A 24,585-nucleotide genomic window follows, 5' to 3' on the forward strand; every position below is an offset into this window, starting at 1 on the left:
TTGTATTTCATTTTTACCGGTTAGAAGCTAAGTAAAATCCTGTAGATGCCTTCAAATTCTACAACGTCGCAATGTATGGTGCGGCAATCTCAGCGCAGCAACACCACCTACAATTTATTTTCGCGCATTTTCTCGGTAACAAAGCGTGAAATCGCAATAAGAGTTCTGTTTTGAGAGCTGTGTAATTTTACTTTACTAATACGCGAAAATTCATTTTGGTCTTTAGTGTTTCAGAGTGCAACCGTAGCAACCAGCAGAGTTTTCAACCCTACGTGGAGTAAAACACTCACTTCACTTTCTGGGTTACCATCCCGCGCTAAGAGAGTAAAGGTGCAAATTAGCTGACATTTGGTTGAACCCCTTTCTTCCCCCTCGGGTAACTTCCTCATAGTCTAGGCTCTACCCGAGACAAAATTTCGTGACTGTGTCCTGGTATCTGGTGAGAGATTGCCTCTTGTGGTCTATATCCGCCCAGCCTTTGGAAATTTCGTTATTTCTAGATAAGGGGGCAAGTCAAGCTGTGAAATGAAGCAATTTAGGGGCGAAGCTCTTTAAAGTCGAGCAATGTCCCTGTCCGTTGGCCTGACACGCTTGGCACATACCCGCTGCGAGATGGCGGTACTTGGAGTCTTCACTAGATGGACGCACAGACGGATGCACGGATTGACGTACAGACTAGGAGACAGACAGACGGACGGACGTACGCACGAACGGATAGGCGGACAGACGCACGCACAGACGGACGGACGCACGGAAGCCAGAACGAACGGTCGGAGAGGCTGAAGGCCGCTTCGACCCACTTATCAACATTCACTTTGTGAATATGCTGTGATTTTTTCAATTCAAACTAAACTAAGTATATAGTGTGCACTTATGCGCATGTCACGCGGTTCAATAAACTAAAAAAACAGGAATAAGACTTACATGGGAAATTTAGTCTAGCCATACTTTCACGCCTAAATCTTCTAGTGTAAGATCAGGAATTTAAAACAGTATTTTTTTCGTATTTTCGAAACGTTCGCTCGATGAAGATTTCTGAAACTTCTTATCCTCGCTCTATGGCACCCACAGATGACAATGCAATTCATTTTTATCAGTTAGAAAAAGTGTAGGAGCTAGCAGCAGCTTTCAAAATCTACGACAAGATTGTTTAGTAATATTGAAAAAATATTTTACCCTATAGAGTCCCTTAGAGATTGAAACCGCACCAACCAGCAGAGTTTCAAGCCTACCGAGAGTAAAGCAGTGGCTTCAGTTGCTGCTTTACCATTGCACACTAACAGTGAGTATGCAAGTGACCCCACAGATTTCAACTCTAAAAAGCTTTATTTCAATCACACAAACTTTATATTGACACAAATCATTTGAATTATTCCATAAAAGAACGAAAAAACGTCGCTGTAGCTCGCTACGTGCGAAGCTTCAGTTAGAGGTCATGATCGTACGGTGGATTGTAGCATGGATTCGAGCTCGCAGCGCCCTCCAAGTACGTCCTATACAGATCTAGGTCTTGATGAGGCTTCCTTTGACAAAGGGAAGCTAAAAACCCTCTTGCCCACAGTTGGCGAAGTGACCGCGCAGCTGATAGCGTTGAAGCGCATGGCGACCGCTACGACAATGGACGCGAGCGCAGCATTCATATATCGCCACTCAGAGATACTTGCCCTAGCTGCAGTCAGTAAAACGTTTAGCTCTGGTGAGCCGCAGTACAACCGGCGGTGCAGAGGTCAGCCTCAGAGCGGTGCTGCATGACATACCGTCCTCATGCGGTCGTGGCTGTGCGGGGTTGTGCACATGCGCTGCCATCGTGCATGCCGGATTTAGCCTCGGCTTCCTGGAAGAATAAGAGGTGAGGTATTTCGTTAATAACTGAGAGAGGAGTGCAACCAAGAGCATCAGCTATATGTGTTAGTACATGACAAATATTTCTTAGTGAGCGAAAACCCATCTGGCTGTCTCCAAATTCCTTGCTGTCTATGTCTTGGCGCCCTCGTGATCGTGCTGTTAATTTGATATAGACCATTGGTGGCCCAGGAGTACGCGAGCGTACCCCGTTTCATGAAGTATATACACTTATTTATACCCTTTCCCCCGCTCACATTGGCCTGTACCCACGTACCATGGCTTGTGTTATACGTATGTGACACAGGTTATTCACAGTCCACATCAAGGACTTCAAACATGAGGCTATGCAGCCCACAGATCCTTCTGTCCCATAGCCCACATATACTCTTTGTACTTTACCCTTTTTTTATGACTGCGGCTATTTGAGAGATTTGTAAACATTGCTCGCAATATTTTCTTGCCTATCGTGATTATAGTTTTGTTCAGGTAAGCTACACAGATTTTGCTGGACATCAGCATAATTTTTTCGTGACGCACCCCACGAAAAAATTAACCTCGTGTTGAAACCTAACCGTGGAGCAGAAACCTGGTACTCCAGAATTGCCATCTAGATTAAGCCTATTGTGGAGATCGGTATGGGTATATATGTTTCTTGAATCATGATAATCATTCTTCAACAATTGCCTGTATATGAGATATGTCATAAACCTTGTCATGTGGTGATTTTAGCTGACATTTGGTTGAACCCTTTTCCTCCCCTTCGAGCAACTTTCTCATGGTCTAGGCCCTATCCGGGACAAAATTTTGTGACTGTGTCCTGGTCGCTGGTGCGAGATTGGCTCCCGTGGTTTATATCCGCCCAGCCTTCGGAAATGTGAACGCACCAGCGTAAATGATTTCAGGTCGCAGAAAATGTTTCGGTGGTGTTATCGGTCGGCCACGTAACCAGATGCATGTAAAGAATAAAAATGACTGTGCGTGCAAACGGTGAACCTATTAACTCTGAATAGAAGTCATGTATTGCACTTCGAGCCATGCAAGTGCTTCAAACTGCCTAGGGAAAATACCCCATACAAGCTTCATTTAAGGACGTCAACAGGGGGTACAGTGTTAACCATCTACTCTGTAAGCTACTGTGCAGAACCCTCTTACATACATTGTTTGAGTTCGCAGCACATTGAAGTGCCTTCCGTAACATTGTTTACCATGTTGATAGTTATAGCGCGAGAACAGAATGACCACGCAGAGACAAGAAAGACATGTACACGAAGGACACAAACTTGTTTTTGCGTCGTCGTCTATTCTCGCCCTATAACTATTGTCATATCATACCAACTAGCCCAAGCTGCCACACTTCCATTGTTTACCACTGAAGTTTTTATTTTTTCAAATGCGCTATCATGAGTGCGCTCAGGTGACGAAGTTGGGGTGCTTGTGCACTTGGTATGTACGACGCATGTCCTGCCGGAGCTGGTTGTTATAAAGTGTGGCTTGATGCAATAAATCCGGTCAGTTTAGAGCTGTTTTCTCTTGTGTCTTCTTTCGCATGTGGTGTCAAAAGAAGCACTTAGGATACAAAGCCGTATGTAGTTAACATTAGCTATGGCGAAATCTTCTTGTAAGGAGGAACATTGGGTTTGTATCCATGAATATACTTTGTGCAGTGTGTCAGGACGAAGCCCAAAGAAGATAGCACGGCAAATAATTGAAGCGGGGAACAGTGTTAACTAGGCGGACCCACACGTTAGCTCTCCTTCAATTGAGCTGCTCAAAAAAAGAGATCGATCGTTTTAATATGCAAGTAAGGGTAGCTTGACACACATAGTAGTTTATCATGCCTTGAAATCGTAAAAAATATTTTAGCTACATTTACCTCATCATATTTTATATTATCTTCATGTTTTTAGTTCCACTTTCACATGTACCACTTACACGTAAAATTGTTCTTTTCTCATACATATGCACATGCGCTGCTGTTGGCCGGTTCATGTATTCACGTCAACAGCTCTGTAAAGTAAATTTTGTTGCAATGTGATGCTGGTGGCTACGGGCAGTCAAGAACAAATATTCCGTTGTATAGCGAAGGCGAAATGCCAGATGACCATATACTGCGTGATGTCACTGCATGTTAATGAACAACCGATGGTCGATATTTCCGCCACCCTTTGGGCAATCCTTATACTATTATAGCGGTTTTGGGACACAAAATATTATATAATAATAAAAGAGCTAATTCATTGAAAATTCACATTGTGTCGGCGTCGTTCCACCATTTATCATTGCTTCTGCGCGCCTTGGTTCTTAATGCGGCACAGCAGCGGCAACTTCTTGGCGCTAAAAATGACGTCTCGTCTCCAACGTGAAGGCCTACAGTATACCAGGCCACAAGCTTGTGGTGACGCCAAAGTCGCATTGACGTCGATAGTGAATTTTGACTTTCGATGAGGTATCGAAGGCTTAAGTTCCACCTTGAAATGGTTTCAGTGGAAACTAAGGGACATTCTTGGCAGCACGGAAGTCTACGCAAACATTGGGTTGATCTTTAATGAATTAGTAGCATCCAATGATCTGCTATATGAAGGTACCTGGTAAACAACCGATCGTTTATGCAATGAATGATCTATCACACAATTGCAAAAGAAGTTTGCGCAAGTTTGCGGACAGTATCGCAAAAACTGGCATACTTGAAAAGGTGGCAGTGCTCTCTTTGCTATAATCACTAAGCAATAAACGGCACAGTGATAGCGCCCACGTAATCCTCAATATTCGTGAAATCAAAGGCCTGAATGTTTCGGAATAATGTCAATGAGCACCAACAGCGTTTTCTAAGTAAATCATTGCACGGTTAAGATAACTTGTACGAATCTACAGGTGCACCTCTCTTGAGGCTTTGTGTTCACTTATCTCCATGATCATACAACTTTGAAACAGCCCAACTGTTTTCACGGCACCTTTTTTTTAATGAGCACCACACGAAAAAAAAAAAACATCGTACTACAGATGACAGGCCAAAAGTGGCAATCATTCCCGATCATCACGGTATCAAACATAAAATCAAGAAGGTATATAGCAGCACGTGCTAGCGTAAGATTGGTGTTCTTGGCGCCAGTCAAAATGCGGATCAATGTGCAAGAAAAGGAACGCCCCTGCTTGCATTTGCAAGAAGCAACACGCTACGAAGTTTGTTCCGTGCAAGACTGTGGCCATTCATGAGATAATGATGTTTTGCTCTGGCCTTCACATCGGTAAAACGGGTCGCTGCGTGAATGACTGGCTCCAAGAGCAAAAGAACACTCGCAAAGACCAAAGTGGATGCAAACTATTGTGACGAGCGCAAATCACTCCGAGTTTCGAACAGACACAAATGTTGCTAAGTATTCTGATTTTTGCACCCAAAAGATCTACGAAGCATTCGAAATTCATTCTGTTTAGCCGCCATAAGTAAGCGCACCATCCATCGTACTATTCTACAAAACGATTTTCCCCATTAAAGAACTTTGCATCTACTGGTTGATTGATTGACTGATATGTGGGGTTTAGCGTCCCAAAACCACTATATGATTATGAGAGACGCCGTAGTGGAGGGCTCCGGAAATTTCGACCACCTGGGGTTCTTTAACGTGCACCCAAATCTGAGTACACGGGCCTACAACATTTCCCCCTCCCTCGGAAATGCAGCTGCCACAGCCGGGATTCGATCCCGCGACCTGTGGGTTAGCAGCCGAGTACCTTAGCCACTATAGACCACCGCAGCGGGGCATCTACTGGTTGAGACGCCAGCGAAGTGCCTCCATTTCTTTCAGCTGCTTTATTTTTTACCCTTTCCCAGGCGTATATGTGTCTTCACAAAAAATAAACGCTCGTGTTGTTAGCCAGTGCTCTGTCCTGTTGGCCTATATACTTCTCTCGTTTTCCCACACTTTTTTTTAAGATAACTAATTAACCTTTTTGTCCGTGATTACAACTGTACCTGCTGAATCAAGTGCATTCACAGAAGTGCATCATTTCCCACTGCGGGGATCTACTGGTTATGTTGCTCGACCACTGGCCTCATTGTGGTGGAAGGAAGTTCCAGCCGCTGTGGCCACATTTCGATAAAAGCGAAACCCTAGAAGCCCGTGTACTTGAATTTTGCTGCACGATAAAAACATCGAATGGTCTAAAATGCTGGAGCCCACCACGAGGACATCTTCCATATACATATCGTGACTTCAGGGTGTAAACCCTACCAAATACTTACACTACCACCACATGTTGCACCATGAGCACATTATCGGTTCCCCAGAAGCACCAGACACTAATATAGCGGCAATATTACACATGTCATTTCTCGTTCGAAATTCACTCATTTTAAAACTTTGTCTTACACTGCTCAAAATGTACCAGCTATTCCTTCTAAGCCAGACAATATTTCTTCTTCAGGGGGTCTTACTGCGAAATTAAAACACTCCAGGAGTGTGTGGTATTATATAGGCTGCCTAAAAGGCTCAACAAACCTAAGATTTGCAATTGAACTTGAGGAAGGCATAACAATATTTCTGCGCAAGGAAAAACACGAATTTGTAGATGCACGCTTAATTGCGTATTGTCGGGTTTCACAAATTTCTGAACACAGTACATTCTCCTCTCTTTTTTGCCCGCGATAATACACAGTGAAGTGGTATATCGAGTCGCTACTCGTCTGAGGTGTTATTAGAGTAAAATGTAGGTAAATGTACCTCGTAGTGCATCAACACACCACAGCTGGGATGGGCCATGTCCTCCATGTTGTTGATGCTCTCTGCCTTGGCGAACACACGGCAGTGCGTCTCGTAGGTGGACGGTAGTCTTCCAGGTCAAGACACCGAAGCTGTACGCGGCGGAATCCAATTTGCCGCACTCGCTGACCTTGAGAGTCGTGCTCTGAACAGTATCCACTTCGCGCGTTCTTGGCTGCATCACACTGCGTCGGCAATGCTACCCCAAACAATTTACGAAACAATACTTCATTCTTGCTATTTCTTGTCGCGTCGGGGAATACGCCAGTAGACTTACGCTTCCAATAAAAATTTTCTTATTTATTTCCTATTAGAGAATGGCTTATATTTGAGAGCATTTGCAAGATCATAATATTAAGAACATACACAATGAATTTCATTTTAGTGTTAATTGGCATGCATATTTCCTTCCACATGGTAATGCGGGAAAAATATTGTAATCTATGGTGTAGAAGTGTAGCTACGTAAAAGTAAGATACCTATAAACTATGACGAGAAATCTTTCACGCACGCTGCTTACAAAAATGATCTTTTCTAGAAGAACAGGCGAAGCTCTTTGGTGCACAAACACACACATACCTACACACAAACAGACACATGCACACGATAATCGATAGATACATAGATAGATAAATGTGTGTGTGTGCACGTGCGTGCATGTGTGCGTGTGTTGAAACGTGATAATAAATTTTAAGGAATGCTACAGATTGTGAAGTGTCTATGGACCAAAAATGCATACAAACAATGCAAAGATTGCCTGCATCATATTTTTCAATACAATCACCATTTACCTGCATAATTTACGGCCTTTATTTTTAATAATTTTGTCACACATTTTAAAATATGGGCTCTTTTCACTAATAACTTCGGTTATTGAGAAAGAAAAACACTTTAAATACTAAGAGAGTGCTGGGCACTCTTTTTGGGAGAATACTTTTTCTCCCCAATTTAACTCTGTTTTCCAGAGTGAATCCCCTCTTGTTGAGCCACAGTACAGATATTCCTCCGAACGGGTCAAAGCACTCCACCTCAACAGAGTAGCATAACGCTGCCCGAAGCAGAGTAGTATGATCCCACCAAAGAGAGTAACAGTGCATCTGACAAAAAAATAGCAGAAGTTGAGCAGAAATTTGGCTTTTTAATTGTTTTGAACAGATCTCCGCACGTGCGAATTGTAAGGATAGCTAAATACGAACACTAGGACAAAAAAAAAAAGAAGAATGTAAAAAAAGCACTGACCATAGGCTTAAACCATGTGTTTAAAGCAGTCGTTCCTCATTATTGTATAACAAATTTATTGAAGCTGCTGAGACCCAAAAATTAGCTTTTCACTTAGTGCGGTACACGATGCGGTACACGAAAGGGAGCAATCTCCAATTTTAGTAGGCTCCCGATAATTCAAACTCTGATAATTTACACTTCTGTTCAATTCAAACAAAATTCAATTTTTTGGTTGTCCCTCTATTCTTCCAATGTATTTAAAAGCCTCTTAATTCAAACACCAACCTCTGTTAATTCATACTTTGTTTTGGTTCCACATCAGAAAATATTTGCTGCTTTCTCACTACTATTTAAAAATTTGGGTGCCTATATAATTAAAACAGTCCAAAAATGACGATAAGCACCTTAGGCCTTTGAGGAAAAAGGTTTTTGCTAGTAAACAAATGCTTGAAACGAAGCACAGGCATAATAAACCATGACGCTTTTCAACGGGTATAAAGAGCATTGTTATGAAGGAGCATATAGCAAAGAAGCAGATGGCAACTATTTCTTTGAAAGGTCTGATCAAGGTGTATGGCCAATAAGCTTGTGAACCTTAGACCTCTGCTTTCTGTTCATTGCGTGCTGTTAGGGTTTTAAAAAGCTTAAAAATTTCTAAATGCAATAAAATCAATGCCTAATCGTATTGTGTAGTGTCACCTCACCCACAGTTATATACCTGAAAACTTCTGATAATTCAAATTTCCTGGTAATTCAAACAAAATTCAGAGGTCCTTTTGAGTTCTAATTAACGAGAGTTGACGGTAATAGTTTCAGAAAAAAGCCTTTGCCTTGCACTGGAGATGAACTGTGATGAAAACAGTAATTTTTTTAAAAATCCAAGTAAAATTTCAGTTCACATGCCAAACAGTTTCTCATAACCTTCCATGCAAAAAACTCCTTACCAGTTCCACGACTGCACACCATTGTAGTAGTAGTGGAGGTTCCATTGAATAGCCCGGACATACCCGTGCGCTTGTTCTTACATAACTTGCCTGAAAGAATACAAAACAACCCCTCGTGACGCCGAAATGCACAGAGGTGCTGCCACACAGAACCTTGAAGTAAGGACAGAGAGCTCACTTGTTGACATCTGAGTATTCTAATTTGTTGACGTAGTAGCCCGCCTTTTGCTGACGAAACTCCATCTCAAGAAGACCCTCCTGGTCTTCGCCACTATCGAAGTCATGAATGTCCAGGTGACTAAACTTTTCCAACAGGCCTGACAGAAATTGTTAAGCACTTCGAGACACTGACATTCAGCACGCAGGAGAGGGCACTATGTAATCACACAATGCTTATTAAGAAACAATAGTCCTTTAGGCACTCGTGATATAACGGAAATCTTAATATCTTTTAAAAACCTAATCTGAAGAACTAACCAGTGATGTAAAATTATATCACCATATCACACTTCGCTTGTGTGCAGAAAAAAAAGATTTGTCTGCATGTTTTCCAACCATGTCCCACGTGTTTCTCGTAAATTAATTTACTACTCTCAGTACATTGATGTGGCCGTATGCTCGAAACTTCAGAGTTTAATTATGTGATTTGATGCCCTCGATTCCCGCACTGGATTCTGAGTGATGCAGGAAGTTTAGGGGTCTGGTTTGTTTTTCACCAACTTAGGTTATTTAACATGTATTTAAATCTACACAAGCAAGCGTTTCCTACATACTGACTCCACAGAAACGCAACCACAGCAACTGGAAAGTGAACCCAGGACCTTAACTTCAGCAGCAGTATCTTAAAGTTCTGAGCCTATGTTAATGTTACTTTTGTTTACTTGAGACGCCAGAGAAGCGATTCAGGCTATTAGGCTATGTAGTCAAGGCCAGACATTTCGAATCTGAAGAAGATCCTTACGAGTATTTCTATAGACATATAATATTTTATATATAAAAAATATATTTAAGGAGATTCCATACTTCTTCGATATGCACAATAACTTATTATATGTAGGTGCTATACATGCAAGTTTCTCTGTATTATTGCATGCCAGAAAGCAGCACCCATGCCTACGTTTGAACTTGGCAGCACATTTCTGGCATGAATTCGTGACACAGCTTGTACGCAAGAAAAAGGGTACAACAACACTTTGATAGAGCTCCTTATAAAGTTTATTTTACAAAATAATGCTGAAAACTGCTCGGTGTATTCAAGAGAGGAAGCTACCTGTTACGTACTCCAGTTATTGATTGATCACGTCCAACGACGCTGGGTTTTCTATGAAGTAACTATAGCCCAAGTAACTGAACAGCTGGTGCAGCATTAGCCATCAGTGTTATCTGCCTACTGTGAGAGCGAGTTCTTCACCACATTCTCATGCATCCCAATGACAACCTGCAAATATAGCGCCTAACAAGCAACTTCGTCCCCGTTGTGCCCTTACGCTTTTCATCCGGATCCTTAGTCTTCTCCTTGCCAGAAGGTGGCTACCCGTTCTGCTGCACAATACCGTTTGGTGCTTCGGCATAGGCTCATTTAAAAGCTAAGAACTTTTGGTAAGCCTGTACGTTGGTGAATTTTTCGTAGCCAAACTGAAAAAAAATCAAAACACATTGGACAATAAAAAAATGTGACAGCAATAATCAGAAAGACAAAAAAAACTGTCAGTACGAAGATAAGCAAACATACCTGAGAAATCCTGGTAAGGAATTTTTCAAACCTTTCCAAATTTAGCTTTCCGTATTCATTGATGTAACCTGGAGGCAAAAAACAAAGGCTTAAAACAACTAAAAACTACCTGGCCTATGTTCTCTGCTTTTTTCGCAGTACCACAGCACATGTGTTCTTCCCCTGGTGTGAAAGTTGCAAAACGCTTTGGTGGGGTCTCTAGACCCACTCTGATCTAGAAGGCTTTTTGTCAATCAATCTCATTTGTACCGCATGACCCCTCAAAGCTTCGCATCACTATCAAAGTGCCAGAGGCAGCACTGGAAAAAAAAATTGCAGATTCTGTACTAATTTAGACAATAAATAAGTTCCTTCCGCACTGAAATGCTTTGACATATAAGAAGGTCCTTCTTGGGGGCACCATTTGATCTATTACATGTCTGACAAACTAATAATCAATTGAAATGCAAATTAATGCCCAAATTATACATGCGACCTTGCGAAACATAGACCAGTTGCTCCCGACGTCAAGCCTTGCCCCCTCAGAGAGGAAAGGTGAAGCAGGGGAAAACTGCTGTAACTGTACCAGGTTATCTCTAATAGAAACTTTTTTTCAGTTCTTAGCAAAACAAAAAGAAATAACAATTGAACATACACATCCCTACAGGCGAATGTGATATCACTTGCCTCTTTGGACAGCAATGACAGAGCTCAACTTCAGTTGTAGGTTTTACAGGCCGGTTCAAAAAAATTGCCAAGGCTTTTTTGCACTTCTCTATGAAGAAGGACTTTAATGCTACATTCTTACCAGACAAGCAACAAACCACGTATTACAAGGGCTAGGCTGTGGGAAGAAAAGCAACAGGGGACATTTAAAATGCAAAGCACCACCTGTTGCCATTGCAGTGCTGTCACATTCATGTGAAAGTGGCAACAAAACAGAGCTACAGTTTAACTATAGCTCTGTGCAGTCACACATATAACAGTCACACACGTCAGTGCACAGCCCCTTCGTTTAAAAATGATGTCAAGAACTTGCCTCCAAGAGATGGCATCACATCAATGTACGCCTGGTAGAGAACCGGCAACGCATTGTACGCAATGTGGAGATTGGGCAAGTGCGAAAGAAAGTCGTTGGCCTCTAGGAAACACATCAGCACCCAGTCGTCTATGATGTTGTCCATTTTGAAATCGAACGGGATCATCTTCTGTGGAGTACAAGAAGAGAATGACGGGGACACCATCAAGATGCATCTAATTTACAGCCTGCTCTTCAGACGAGGACAGGTAGCGCACCTTTAACTCTTGGAATTCGAGCTCCAAGTACTCTCATAGCAACGAAAAATGGAGAAGGTGAAATGTGATCTCTTCAGGAACATTGAGCCTGCAAAAGAAACACAACAATAAGCAAATAAAAATAAGCAACACGAGCTTATTAATGTCATGTACAGAGCGGCACTCAACCAATGACACAGTCACCTTTTAATAATAGAAAAAAAACTAAAAGTGCAAATATAACCTTTTGGAGGGCACAATCGTGCCCAGAAAAACATGCTACAATCGAAACAATGAGATGAAACTAGTGTTAGTGATTTTCAAGTAATAGGAGGAAGCCAACAGCTTCTTTTGTAATGAAATTCAGGGGAACTCCTTGGTTGTAGTAATAATGTAAAACTGCTAGAGAAATGTAATAAAAAACGGAAGTGGGCGACTATATAGCAACTGGAAATATTGTAAAAACACTGCCATGCTTGCCCACCTGTTTTAATATTACAATTTTTTTAGGTAAGAGTAATCCTCCAGAAAAGCTCTAAAATTCTGTTGAACATGTGTTTATACAGCACCGCAATGTCTGTGACAGCACTTATCAGATGCGAGTTCACAAGATGTATGGATTACTGCACTGGTAATGCATGACGACTCGAATCAATTGACTGGGAAAACATAGACCGAGGAAAAGAAATAATACGGTTACTTATTGTAGAATTTAAGAGACCCAATGTTTTTTAATCATCTTTGTAAATCCAGTGCACTGTAAATTTTTACAGCCGAAAGTACTAACTTATTCATAATGTTTGGCATGACACATGAATTCACAAACAGCAAAACAAAATACATTTAGGTTCAGTGGATGGACAATACTTTCAGTTCCGAATGCACATGCATTATACCAAACACGAAATATTACAAATGAATGCGAACCTCTTCTGATTCTGCCTTTTGCCATACACTATCTCCTCCCGAAGCAGTGCGAAGTGTGGTTTGGGGGAACACAAGCCGATCATAATGTCCAAAGAAACGCACCAACTTGAAAGCTTCAAACCGACATAATACATAGCAAAACTAAAAGAGCACTTTCTCCCTGTGAATAAGAAGAGACCTTGTTAAGGCGACAATGTGAAACTCACGTGTTCCAGAAGTCAACAGATGACACATGCATACCACCTTGAACTGTAATAATTATTTGAACTGTGATCCCAACAATATATTACTAAAAACGACAAACAAAATTATGTGAAGAAATGTTTTCAATGCCCCTGTCTTACAGCACAAGTAATATCATTACAAGTATTTCTCGTTTATTAACCTATTTATGATGCACAGCGCAAGATGGAGAAAATGGCGCCAGTTCAGCAAAAACTAGAAACGACATCGCCTACCTCTTCTTTCATGCAGACATCTCGAGGTGGCTGTTATGTAAGAATATCATTCACAGTAAGTGATATTCACTTTCAACATCATAGAAATCTTGAGTTCTTGGTTTACATGGGCATAAGGGGGGTACACGCCCTATGAAAATGGACAAATCGCAAAAAAGTCGATTTTTCGAAAACCAAATATTTCTAGTAGTATGTCTTATATTATCTGTTCTGTAAATATCAATGTTTAATTCACCGGAAAGTACAACAAATAAATTATGTAACATGCCGTGGCAGCCGGCAAGTGGCCAGCGAGCGTTGAAAATACCCAAACTTCACGTGTTTGAAATTTCTCAACCACGCGGCCTAGCACCACCATTTTGGTCTTGTTTTGCTCGTGAATTCTCGCTCTTTTTTTTTATGCCACCCGCGGTGGCGTGGCCACGCGAGAATCGCTCAAGATTGGGGGGCTCTCAAACATTTGAAGTCTCCTGCGGCTCGGATGCGAAGCCTCAATTGGAGGAAGTGCGCACATCTCGAGGGAGTGGGCGATCACGCAGCTCCTATTGGCTGCTACCCATGTTTAGACATCTGTTCCCCCCCGCTTGCCGTCTGCTCCGGCACCGGCCTTCCATGCGCCGGTCATGTTCTCTTGGCATGCGTTGTTTTACCGTTGGCCATCATTCCGCTGGGTTCTCACGCATGCTCTTCAATCTTTCGCCATCTTTACGACACGATCTTTTGCTGTGTTCACGTAACGCTGATTGTTATTCTGTCACTATCGATGGGCAGGGCAAAGTTTGGGACTCGACACACGTTCTGTTCAAGAAAGCGTCCGATGAAGCTCGTACACATGGTGAAGCTCGTTCAGGCGACAACGTGTGAGCGACAATCGCATCAATGCTGAGCAGCTTCTTCTTTGTCTCTTCAAGACGACGACTGCATTGATGCTTATTGCAACATTGAGAATCGGCGCAACGCTCCGTCGTCACAAGTGAGGCTGGTGTTCGTGTTTCCTGCTCAAGTGCGCCTGGAGCATTGCACTAACTAATTGCAGTGATTATGGCCCTAAACATTGCGACCGCATCATCAACTGTGCATTCGCCAACACGTTTTTGGACGTGCGAGGAGTTAGCCGCAGAGTATAGCAAAGGTGTTGCTGTTCAACCAAAGCTCGGTGCTATGCCGGCAAACAACGGGCAGCGGAGAAAGACCCTTTCTATGTGAAGAAGGCTCAAGAACAGCTGCAAAAAAAGCAGGAAAAGCGGAAAAAGAAAAAAGTCCTAAAGAACATTTCTAGCTCTTTGCAGGGTTATTTTAGACAAAAATATGTGTTCAAAACTTTCAAGGTTCATTTTCTCAGAATGACTTTTTTAACCAGTGAGGGTGTTTAGTCTGGTGATATATCTTCAACCGCTCATCTGAATTCTGTCAGATTTGTTTTATTATGTGCCCTAATATATAGCCCACACACTGACAGAGCCACTTTGAAAATTTATGGTGTCTGTGTGATAATTAAAACTCACTTAATAAATGTTCAATGGCAAACACCAAATTCAGTGCCCCGCTAAAAATTTTCTAGAAAGGAAATTAAAAAAAAAGGGCTCTGTTCTAGTGTAAAACACCTATCCAGGATTCATCACAGTGAATTTCACGAAGTAGCACATTTATTAAATTCACCAGAGCCTAACTAAGAAACCTATGTGGACTATCCTGATAAATGGCTGTAACTTTGGCACTAGTGAACCTAAATGAATGAAATTTGATGGTTATTCAAATGGCATTATTATTTGCCTACCCTGAAAATTCCATCAGGATATCTCAACAAACAAAAAAGTTGCCCTTCCACGGTAGCCTCTTCCATTAAATATGGAATAAATAATTGGTGAAGATGTTTGTCAGCACACTGTGTGTTTTGCATCCCATTATTACCTTGTGACAAAACTGCTGAGTTTTCTGCCACACCCGACTAAATCCTGACTTTGCTGCCGTAAGACTGCCCACCAAAACGGCACGGAAGAATAAAAATAAAGAACAGACGGCCATTTGCAAAACAAATCTGACAGGTGGCATTGGCATCATGTTGGAATCAGGTGCTCCATGCAATAATGCTTCCTTACTTTTGTAAAGTCAAACATTTGTCGAACGTTTCAGATACCCGAAATTTACTTGCAGACACACATTGTGTTCTCGATCTTAGGCTGGACACACAGAAATCCTTGCAAATTTTGTCAGGGACTCTGGCATTTCTTCAGCTATTAAAACAAACCTTCAGGTGTCTCACTTCAGCAGTAATGAATCCAACGTGAACAGATATCCAGACTATAAAAGTAGCGACAATAAAATAGCAATGGCACAGACACATGCTCAAAGTTCACGAAGTCTACAGTGTGTGACAACAATAGTAAAAGCAATGTACGCTTGTTAAAAAAAATTATCAACAAGTCGGCATCAAGCCCATATATAAACAATGCCTCGTGTTTGGGTCGTAACCAGGCTGGGATCGTTCAGTCCGGATAAAATCCATCACATTTTGTCCCCCTTCGCCTGGTGTCTATTTAAAACAGCTCGGTAAAGAAATCGTACCATGAACAAAAGAACCCAATAATAAAATTATATAGATGCATGCTGGTAGCAGAGAGTAGCATTCATCAGCACAATAAAAATATTAATATTTGTAGGGCTGGAACATCAGAAAACCATCACCAGGGCAGTGCACACAATTAATATTGCACGATCCACCAAAGTTATGGCTGTCCTCAAATATTGTTGAAATCCTTTGCGATTATAATTCACCTATACTTAAGACTCTCAAAGAAACCTGTGTGAAAGTGACTCTAATACACATTGTCAAAAAAGGCATAGGGCATCTGACGAAATTTAGGTCTACCAGTAATACCATATTTTCTTGTGTAGCACTCACACCAAGAAAAATCGAAAAATGTGCTTAAAAAGTGGGGGTGCAGATTATGTGGTTTATTTCTTTCTTTTTTGAAGAGTTAAAGCTAAGATAGTACGTTAAGAAGAAATGCTAACCAACGCCTTGATAAACAGGAAGTGATGCACATTCCAACATTGACCACTAGAGTAGCCAGTCAGAAAAAGTAAAATTAAAATAAAGCTGCAAATACAAACCTGGTGGCCCGGGAGGTAAACCTTGACACCACGCCACAGCGGGTCGCTAGAGACCTCCACGACCACAAACTGCAGTAGCTGATCCAGCAACAGTGCCATGAATTCCGTGCCTGCACCTGAATGCATGCTGTCATTCCTCACGTATAAGGCGTGGATTCTCCACCATAAAAGCTAGCTAGCATGTTGAAGTACTCTAATATAATGCCTTCAAAAGTGTATCACTGATGTGCAAATATAACACACATGCTTATAAGCAAAGTTGGCCGCAAAACTTGCGGGGCGCGAGTTCCATGGATGAAACAGAAATTTCAGTTCTTTTATTAAGGGCATTCTTCTTCAAAATAATTGAATTACTGAGCAGGCTGCAATACTAAAGTACAGTACAGATCGAGACTTTGATTCTCTTTTTAGCATTACAGAATTCGGTCTTTTGCAAATCCTAGGACTCGTAAAACACATTTCTCTAAAACTCAACCCTATAATGATTGCAGAAAACCTTTAACAAGATGGTAATATCACTGTTTCCATGCCGTTTCTGCAAATGAAAGTGAGAGAGAGAGAGGAAAGGGCTCTAGAATCGTGGATGTGCAGCCGGGTACTGCACCTGAAAAATGCTTAGCAGCGACATGGCGGAGCTGCAATGCAATCGTTGAGTGCACAACTTAAACTCCTACCTCGAAAAAGATATTGGAGAGGGAAGGGAGGGCAAGGGAACCCATAATAAAAAAATCACAGCTATGTCGCAAAGGTAAAGCGATGAACGCGATAGCAACAAAGCGAAAGGTCACGCGAAGAATGGCAAGCAGATCGAAATGTGCCCCACCCTTCTGGTACACAAATGACGCACTATATATACTCACAGGTACAGATGAACGCGAATAAATGTCTCACTTGTTAATTCGTTGCGCTTGAAAAGTGCGCCCCTTTCGATAAAGAAGACTGTGCAGCGAGTGCAGTGAACTTTTTGCGCCTAGTAACAACTACAGAATCATTCTAGTGAAAGCCCAAGGCAAACGATTCTCCAAACTGTGGGATTAGCACGTGAGCGTCCACCCCCAACCCCATCTTTGTGGGGCAAAATATGTGTGAGAGCGCGCTCCACCGCGTTGTGACTACCTGGCACTGCGTGCTCATTGTGCCATCTCATTGGTAATGCTGAAAACACGATAGTTAACCCCGAGGAGAGCTCCGTCAGCTGTAAGCGATATAAATAGCTTGCCGTTTCAACCTTAGAAGAGGTGCTCCTTCGTGGCTCAGTGGCTAACGCCTAAACAAGAGGTCCCACGTTGGATTCCGTGCATCGGATTCTTTTTCTGGATTATTTTTTTTCTTGCGTTTTCATATACAGTCGAGCTAACATATAACGGCCCCACTTAAAACGAACTTTCACTCGAAATGAACAATATCCGCGTGATCGTGAAAATATACATACAGTGGTTCAATGGCACGAAATCGCACTTACAACGAACGTCTCCGAGCGCCACTGATCGGTTACAGCAAATGAAATCAGCGAACCGCCGACTTCCCGAAAAACCAATCTCGACCACCCATCAGGCATCGGCGACGTGCCCACACATTCTTATTGTTAAACGCCGACCCTCTCTTCACGCCCCTCTAGTTGCCGCTCTCCCGGACTGCTTGTTGTTACGCACCCCTCCGTCCTTTGTCTCCTCTACTCTACTCAGAATAGCACCGATGCCGGGTGCTACTCTGAGCACCCGGCATCGACAGACAAGGCCCATGCTTTCACACTGCCACCGATCTTTTGAAGACCGGTTGGCCATCTACCCTGTTTTTGATCGCTGGTACTGTCATTGGCGTCGCCGGCCTGGAGTGACCAGACCATTTGCCAACATCGTCGGGCACCGACTGTATTCGATAGTCTACGTCTAGTGCATGCGCATACGCTAGCCCACCGACTCTGATATTTTGCGATTCGTTTCGTGTTAACATATTCTCGCTCACTTCGCACTCGGCTCAGCATGCCTTCTGCGCGTGTGCGGAAGCGCGAAAACGACTGTTAAAATTTGCGCGAAACGAATCGCGAAATATTGAAGTTCATGAGGCCACTAAAACCCACCAGCGCAACGAAACAATTTCTTTACTACGGCCGCTGATTCTTCGAACACCGCTGCACGCACTGACTTAGAGGGCCATGCACTCTTTCCAAGTTTTTCTACAAGCGAGTTTTGCCGACCTTTCAAGCAAGCTACTCCACCTGCATTCTTCCCATGTGTTTTGGTTTTCAAAGTCACCCTCCCTCCGCATCCTCCTCTCTCTTAATCACAACTCATTGCCCTTCTTTCGCAAGTGTGCTCTCCTCTCTTGATTACAACCCTTTCGCCCGCCTCCACTGCTCCGCGACGCCCATCACGCTGGCTCGAATTAGTTTCGTTTTCTGACTGAAAATGGGCCCAGAGCTGTTTCACGCGCTCTGGCATGTGTGTCACGTGTGCACGTCTTGCTTGCTTTTGGTGTAGGTGTGTGGTCATGATGGCCGACGAGAGGACTAGCACGCTTTTTCGTGCCACTCAACAAAACGTCGGAAGTGTGACCACTTGGCTTGAGCGTAATCCGTGCGTTAGGTGTCGCGCTGCGGAGAGCTTGCTCATATCTGTTGATCACCTGGCAGCCAACTTGCCACTTCGGCCATCCCGGTATTCAGCTGTGGAGATGGTGAATATTTTGTCGGCGGTGGTGACGCCTGCATGCGCAATAAACTGTTTTCGCAAGACCGACTTCGTTGACGTCGGGCCCGATGCCGAGCCTGAAGCTTCCGAACTGCGGCGGCGATTTGTGGCAGCGCGTCGTCGACTCCGACTTGGGAGAGCGGGTGGAACATCTGTTGCGATGGTGTAATTACGGCCGATGATGATGCCGACACTGCGGAACCGTGCCCGGATTGGGGCATTGTGAATGAAGTACGCGGCGAGAGCGATTTGGAGGAATCGGATTGCGAGAGCGACGAAACTTTGGAGCCAGTGCCTCATGCAGCTTATGCCACGGGCCTCGGCGAAGGAACACCTAGCCATTTTTAAAGAATTCGAGACCGCCCTTATCGCTTCTGCTATTCGAAACACGTGCATCACGGATTTTTTGGGGCATAAAAAGTTTGTGTTTTCACTCCCAACATTTTTTAAAAGCTGTGCTTAATTTACTACGAAATTCGGGATACAGCGAACTGATACCGCGTCACGCTCTGGTTTGTTATTAGTGGTCTCGATTGTATATAGATATGTATACGTATACTGTGATTGACGTCGACGGCAATATCTAGTCGAGAGTGTCCATATAATTGCTGTCGCAATAAAAGAAAAAGACAACTATCAGGTAAAATCTCACCAGGTGAGATGCAGTTGGAGTCGAACCGCTCCTCAGTGGGCAAGACCTCTCCCCTTTCGCATGCCTCTTTTTCTTGTGCCTGGGCTTCCTTCACAGACCTAACAACAAGAAAAAAGATGTGGCACAGTATTTACACAAGGGCCAGATACAGATCTTCCACCCGGTGAACTTTCCAATGAGTCCATATTCGGCAAACACAATCTCCCACTGTGGAGACGAGGGACATGAGAAAGATACATTCAAAAAACAAAAAGCTTACTTTCAGTATACTACATGTATTTCGATGCAAGGTCACATCATGGACAACATTAACATCTTTTAAAGCAGCATAGAAGAAAAACTTGGAGCAGCAGTGAATGGCAACACTGTTATTTAGAAAGCAGCAAGTTTTTCTGCACCTTTGAGGTTGCTAACTTTGCCTGTCAAAGAAACTATATCGAATAAGTTTGCTAAAGACAAGTACCTAACGTCGTATACAATGCTCAAGTGGTTAAGCTTCAAATCTAATAGGCAACGCTAGTACTACCAGAAACGCGAATAACACATCAAATGACTGTTGCACTACTGCTATATTGTGGCGCTACCTGTGTCAGCAGCTTCCAACGATTTCACGAACAGAATTCACACATGGGATACCTTGATAAAGAAACGATACAGCATAGAAACAGAAAACAAGTACTTAAGTCACAGTGTAATAGGGACAACCAAAGATCAACAGGGTGTTTATGATTGTACTGTGTGTAAAAGTGACTTGTCATTTTATTGAGAATGACAGGATGAAAGAAATGATCACTGGTTTCTCAGGAATATGACGTAATTTTAGTATGTAGCCCAAGCGGGATAACGGCGCCATGTTTAGTTAAGTTATGCTTGATGAATGACTTGCTAAAACAAGACCATAAAACAAATTTAAAATTCGTATGAGAGTCTCTTTCTGAGGTGAATATTACATATTTGTTGATAAATAGCCGCATTGATCACAGCAACACAAGTGCATCATTGATAGGAAGATTACTCCTTTGTCCATACCAGTGTATTATTCCTAGGTGTAGTTATACATTGGCGATTCTCTAATCTTAATTCAGTGTATCCCTCCACAGACCCGATGGTTTGCGCTTCTACATCACAGGAGAGTCTACTAGCTAAAACATTTCTAAGTTTTCAGATTGGGAAGATGGTTAAATCATTACGTCTGTACATTGTGGACTATGCTAAGCATGGTGATGTATAGGCACAGCTTTCCCGCATCTAGAGATGTTAATAAGACCCTTAAACACAACTACTCTTGTGACTCGAATAAGAGCACAACTTGGAGAACAGAAATTTCTGCGTGAGCGATACACCAGCTAAATATCGCTTACACACAGAATCAAGTCGTGTCTATGTGAGGGCACTTGCTTGAATGTTCGGCCTCTTTGCTGATTCATCTTGGCCCTTGGGGCTACGCCATCAACAGCCACGAAGAACGCCTTATTGGGCTTGATCATGCGAAACACGAACTGCAGACCACATTTACACTATCGTCAGACAAACGAAGCACATATATGCAGGCTGACTGCACAAATAAGAGGCCAACAAACTGCTTGAAATATATATCATGTGACATCATACTCACATCTATGTAATTGAACATATCCAACAAAATTCTTTCTTCTTTATCACGAAAGTGTGGGTCATCATCGTTTGGATGACCGCAGACGTGAATGATACCGTTTATGTCCAGGCAGAGGTTGTCGAACTCTGGAATCTGAAAGCGTGAATTAGAATGAAATGAAACTGCTGGCTATTTTCATGAACATATTGCATTATATTATAGTGGAGTACATAGCAAAGAGTGACTATCAGACTAGAATGAAAAATTTAACGGCGGACATATTCTGCCAGCAATACGTCTTCGTTACTTAATAATAATTGTTGTGGTATAAACTCCCAAAAGCAACATGTAATTACGAGAGACGCTGTAGTGCAGGGCTCCTGAAATTTCAACTACCTGGTGTCCGTGCACCTAAAGCTAAGCACACAGACCCCAAGCATTTTCGCCTCCATAGAAAATGCGGCCACCACAGCCGGGATTCGATCCTGCGATCTGGGGGTCTGCAGCCGAGTGCTTTAGCCAATAGACCACCGGGGCAGATGTGTCTGCAATATTTGAATATGCGCATGTGACTAGTGCCTACATAGATGTGAAGGAGAGAAAGCAAGAGAAAAGATTTCAGGCAGTATGACACACAGTTCCCAGACACACTGGTGAGAAGTGTCAATGACCATAATGTGAAACTTCATGGTGAAAAAGAGAGCTAGCATGACTGCTACACAAGAAATAAATCAGGACACAAGATTTCATTCACCACTACCTTCTATTTATTTAATGAACTATAAACATGGCTGTAAAGATAAAACAAATATGGTGACATGATATTTTAAAGGGACACTAATAAGCAAAATGATTTTTCGCATATTAGTAAAGCACAATTTTACAATCCTCAAAACACCTTTTTTATCCCAACACAACGCTCTGTAAGCGAGAAAATTTGCGAAAAGAAAATGTGGATGTAGACAATGCTACCTTAAAGAAGCACCTATATCAAATTTACTCGTGCCAAAATTTTTGCGTCGGCAAGTAGCTATAGACCCTGTAGCAGCGATTCAAGACCTAAAACGCAACTGAGGGATGAATAACCATCACTTTTATTGATTTCTATCACTGGTATCTACCACTATTTAAAACGGCAAGCAATCCCGCCATTTGTAATGCTGGAGCACCAGCAGTGGCGCTCCAGCATTAGACCACCTTAAAGAAGCACCTATATCAAATTTACTCGTGCCAAAATTTTTGCGTCGGCAAGTAGCTATAGACCCTGTAGCAGTGATTTAAGACCTAAAACGCAACTGAGGGATGAATAACCATCACTTTTATTGATTTCTATCACTGGTATCTACCACTATTTAAAACGGCAAGCAATCCCGCCATTTGTAATGCTGGAGCACCAGCAGTGGCGCTACCTCGGGGTCACCTTGAAATCACGCCACAGCTGACAACTTCTCCTCAGAAAAGAGTGACGTCAGGCTCAGCTGCTGCGCATTTCGTCTGCGAGGCAGACATATTCAGTCATGCCTTGTATCCTGCATTGCTGTCATCGCCGTAAAAAGTGTGTACTCGTGTTCAATATGATAGTCTGGAGCTTGGAATCCCCTTGATTTGAGACGTTGAGAGTTATTTTTGATTCGATCGAACTTCTGCAGAACAGTGATTCCGAAATGGGCGTCTTTCCAAGCATCACTGCAGAGATATTCGAGGATGCACGCTTTAGCCATGTTCGTTCAAGTGTCTCAGTTAGCTATATTGGTGTGTTTTGGCATGCAAAGCATTCAGTTATACGCAGAGGGGTCAATGCAACATAGCTATCACAAATGAGCATCAGTGGAGTAATAGAATATGTTTCCTGCTTGCCAGGTTCTTTTTTACACCTCCAGATGGCCCCACCTATCCAATCTCTCGCGGTTGCCACGGTATTACAACTTTTACGTGAATACAAAGTCTACAGATGAAATAAATTCAATGATACCTGCGTGTTACTTGTTAGCGATGATATCTGACTATACGCTCCTCCACTTTTGATGGCTTGTGGTCATGCTGATGTGTAACACATACGTGATATGAAAAGACACCCTCATTGCACTTTTTCCAAGCGTCAAACTAGACGACTGCAACTCCCAATGATTCCCGGGCATGCTGATCGACAAGCACACGTTTAATCATGCTCTTTTCTTTCGCCGTTCTTCTATAAGTGGTTTCTATCTTGATAATTTTATGAAATCATTCAAAATGGTGTGACGCAGATCAGACGTGACGAGCGAGTACGCTTCAGTACTTTGGAGCCTTGATAAGGATAATTGGATCGTGCACGTCATCGCTACCAGGGCATCATCACTCAGGATGGTATTTGTGGAATGTATCACACCAAACACTAGTGTCGATATCACAGGGCAGTCTATTTTCCCCTTAGCTTTTCTATGCTGTTTGACATCAAATTAAAATAACTTCCACACGATGGATGGCATTCAAATTAGGTTAAGAAGACCTATGCATACCAAGCGATCAAATGATGGGCACATTTCGATCTTGAAATTTGATGTCAGTGCTCCTTTAAGATAGATCCCTGCACCAAATACCGTGACATCTTAGATTTTGAAGGCATCTACTGGGTCCTATATAGATTCTTAATAAAATGAAAAACATCGTCATGCATGGGTACCATAAACCTACCGTACAACGTCTCAGAAAATTTCATCAAGCCAAAGCAGCAAAAATAAGAAAAATACATTTTTAAATTTTTGACCTCATGGGCAGTGTTTTTGGCTTGACATTTATAAATGAAACTTCAACTTCGATTTTACCCGCTAATAACGAACTTATGATAGTCAAGCATTGGCATTAGAGTTTTCAGCTTGTCAATCAAAACCAAGTCACCTATTCTCTTTGGTGTCCCTTTAATAGAAATCAATCACTTTTCAAGGAATGTGACAGATTGCCAGGTACGTTAGCTCATTGTTGGGAATAGGAACTGATCTGTGGCCAACACAAGTAACATGTTTTCTCTAAATCTGGTCTATTTTCATATTCTGTGAAATGGAGTGCAATGCCTAGTGTCAATCATAAAGTAATAGAAATTGAGATCAAACAACGCGTGCTACAGTATGTTGACAAATGGGAATAAGCGTATGTTCTTGATGAATATTTATGCTGCATCCAGTGCACTCAGGCGCATGTTAACACTACGTTGGCTACAGCTGATCATACAATTCATGCCTCATGTCTAAGAGATCTGGCACACCACTACTTCAATACGTGGTACACAATAAGTGTGACGTTTTACCCTTCAGCACTTCAAGTTGCGGTTTCTTTGACTGTAACAAGTCTCCAGCTCATCCAACTGATGACTTTTTGGTGGAGGATCCCCTCGGCATTTGACTGCATTTTTATTTCAGCT

General features: G+C 42.4%; 1 non-coding gene across 1 annotated transcript in view; it reads right to left on the bottom strand.

The window, feature by feature from the left end:
- Positions 1 to 1,307: 1,307 nt before the first annotated feature.
- The window catches only part of LOC119162413 (5'-3' exoribonuclease 1), a 39,705-nt gene continuing 16,427 nt past the window's right edge, over positions 1,308 to 24,585 (bottom strand). Inside the window, exons 5-13 of the transcript XR_012887306.1 lie at positions 21,210 to 21,341; positions 19,595 to 19,692; positions 16,253 to 16,379; positions 11,775 to 11,862; positions 11,518 to 11,686; positions 10,500 to 10,567; positions 8,768 to 10,402; positions 6,564 to 6,787; positions 1,308 to 1,834 (exon numbers count right to left, since the gene is read on the bottom strand). This is a non-coding gene — a transcript (5'-3' exoribonuclease 1). The remainder of the gene's footprint in view (positions 1,835 to 6,563; positions 6,788 to 8,767; positions 10,403 to 10,499; positions 10,568 to 11,517; positions 11,687 to 11,774; positions 11,863 to 16,252; positions 16,380 to 19,594; positions 19,693 to 21,209; positions 21,342 to 24,585) is intronic.

Source organism: Rhipicephalus microplus, chromosome X (genome assembly GCF_043290135.1).
Source record: "Rhipicephalus microplus isolate Deutch F79 chromosome X, USDA_Rmic, whole genome shotgun sequence".
Taxonomy (NCBI): domain Eukaryota; kingdom Metazoa; phylum Arthropoda; class Arachnida; order Ixodida; family Ixodidae; genus Rhipicephalus; species Rhipicephalus microplus.